Source organism: Scylla paramamosain, chromosome 4 (genome assembly GCF_035594125.1).
Source record: "Scylla paramamosain isolate STU-SP2022 chromosome 4, ASM3559412v1, whole genome shotgun sequence".
Classification (NCBI taxonomy): Eukaryota; Metazoa; Arthropoda; class Malacostraca; order Decapoda; family Portunidae; genus Scylla; species Scylla paramamosain.
In genome coordinates this window covers 27,247,027-27,249,526 of record NC_087154.1, presented here as the reverse complement: position 1 = coordinate 27,249,526, position 2,500 = coordinate 27,247,027, and the positions used below count along the sequence as shown (strand labels likewise).

The following is a 2,500-nucleotide window of genomic DNA, read 5'->3' as shown; positions in this document are numbered from 1 at the left end:
TCTTCCTGATAATTAATTTACCATAATGAGACGTCAAAGATACAACTTTCAAGTCTTGTACACTTCACATAATAAAATCATGAATTGAAAATATGAGAGCTTTTTTTACATTAAGAACAATAAACAAATTAAATTATAAACATACAAATAAATTAGCTAATTAATTTGTTGATTAACTGAATAGATAATTACACACAGATGATAATGTGTGTGTGTGTGTGTGTGTGTGTGTGTGTGTGTGTGTGTGTGTGTGTGTGTGTGTGTGTGTGTGTGTGTGTGTGTGTGTGTGTGTGTGTGTGTGTGTGTGTGTGTGTGCGTTGCGTCTGGCTGAGAGAACTAAATGACAATCCACAATGCGTACAGAATGACTGATTTATATGGATGCCTCTCACAGGAAACTTCACAATGAGGTTTTGGAGGCAATTTTAATGTCTTTGTGCCACCAACACATGGAAGGAGAACAATGATCGCTAACTAGTCACTCCTGCCCCTTCCTGTCTCCCACGCCTCCTCCTCCTCCTCCTCCTCTTCCTCCTCCTCCTCCTCCTCCTCCTCCTCCTCCTCCTCCTCCTCCTCCTCCTTCTCCTCCTTCTCCTCCTTCCCCTCCTTTTCTTGGTCTTCATGCTCAGTCTTCTCCTCCTCAAGTTTCATATTACTGGGAACATCCAAACTTGTATCATAAGGCAGAGAGAGAGAGAGAGAGAGAGAGAGAGAGAGAGAGAGAGAGAGAGAGAGAGAGAGAGAGAGAGAGAGAGAGAGAGAGAGAGAGAGAGAGAGAGAGAGAGAGAGAGAGAGAGAGAGAGAGAGAGAGAGAGAGAGAGAGAGAGAGAGAGAGAGAGAGAGAGAGAGAGAGAGAGAGAGAGAGAGAGAGACAAACACAAACACACACACACACACACACACACACACACACACACACACACACACACACACACATATATACATAGATAGACAGAGAAACAAACAGACAGACGAAATAGATAGACGGAAAGACTTACATAGAAGCAGATGAACAGAAACAAGCAGGCAAACAAGCAAATACACATGCAAACACACACACAGACATAGACAGACGGATAGACAGAAAGTAGAGAAAATATAAAGAATTCTTGGAAAACCACTCACTTTAATTAAACCAGCAATTAAAACTTCACGTCTGGGGTTAGTTACCTTCTTTTTTTTTTTTTTGCATTTTTTTTTCTTTTTTCTTTCGTGGTGTTCATTACCGAGGCTGCTGTGCTAAAGCCTTAATTCTAACCTGTTCCTGGATCACTTTTTCGTCGTTGTCTGCCAGCTCTCGTTGACGGCCAAAAAGTCTCGAGTTCCTGTAACTGGTACGCAGGTGAATACTGGAGAACACAAGCGAGTCTCAAACAGCAACAAGCCTTTAGGTCCTAATGAGACTGTTTGATTGAACCACATTGATCCGCACTACCTACATTATGAGAAAAAGGGAAAAAGAGAAAAACTAGTCACCTGCACTTGTAAAGCTCCTATAATTACTCTGTCAGTATTAAGTAAGTTAGGGCACATTCATTCATTCATTCATTTATTCATTCATTTATCAATTATTTACTTTTGTACTTACTTTTTTCTTTACTTAGTTACTTATTTATCAACTGACTGACTGACTGACCGACTTACTCCCTCACTCATTCACTTACTTCATCTTAAACAGTTGAATAAATTCCTCAAATCAGCAACTTATTTCTGCCCTGGGAAGTATGCCATCTTTCTTGTGTCTTTATTCCCGTGCCTCTTTTTCTTACATTCACTCAACCCACTCGCATAATTGCTTGCCGCGTATATTTATTACATCCCAACTACTATTCCCACATGTACACCTATCAAAGCTTGCCTTGGTATAAGATGAACCTGTGCATGCTTAGGAAGTCCGCAAACTCTGTAGGCACGTCTTCCCTGCCCAGCCTTGTCGTGCCGCAAGCCGGCGTCCCATCACCTCCTACTCAGTTACTCAGTCTCCATCCAGGGAGGGCCATCGTGGGTCTTCCTCTATAATATTTCCTCGCTGCCATGACACTGACTGTTCCACACGAGAGTATTAAGACGTCTTCTTTTGAAAACTTGTTCTTACAGCTCCTTTTGAACACAGTATTTATTTTCAGCTGTATTTTATACCTTGACACATCTTCTTTTATTCGCGAGGAGAAAAAGAAAATTCAGCCCCTCAGCGGCAAACGAGGCTCTCTGTTAGGCCGCAGACACAGGTGAGGCTGACCCGCCGTGACCCTCCTTCCCTCACGTGTCCTACACACCTATTATCTGCCATAACCCTATTCCTTCCCTCCAACACTATTCACCCTCTCTCCCTCCCTCCCCCCATTCCCTTTCCTTCCATATTTTACTTCTACAACCATCCCCTACCGTCATACTACATCCCATCCATCCCTCCGTCCATCCCATCTACACTCCTCCGGGTCCTACTCCTCCCACCCCAGTAAGCCTATAAGGATGTCGGGGACACATACAAATGACTTGT

The 2,500-nt window shown here is 42.9% G+C and overlaps 1 long non-coding RNA gene across 1 annotated transcript in view; it reads right to left on the bottom strand.

Annotated features, from left to right (window-relative positions):
* Positions 1-987: 987 nt before the first annotated feature.
* LOC135097428 (uncharacterized) overlaps positions 988-2,500 on the bottom strand; it is a 127,685-nt gene continuing 126,172 nt past the window's right edge. Inside the window, exon 3 of the long non-coding RNA XR_010265694.1 lies at positions 988-1,435. This is a non-coding gene — a long non-coding RNA (uncharacterized LOC135097428). The remainder of the gene's footprint in view (positions 1,436-2,500) is intronic.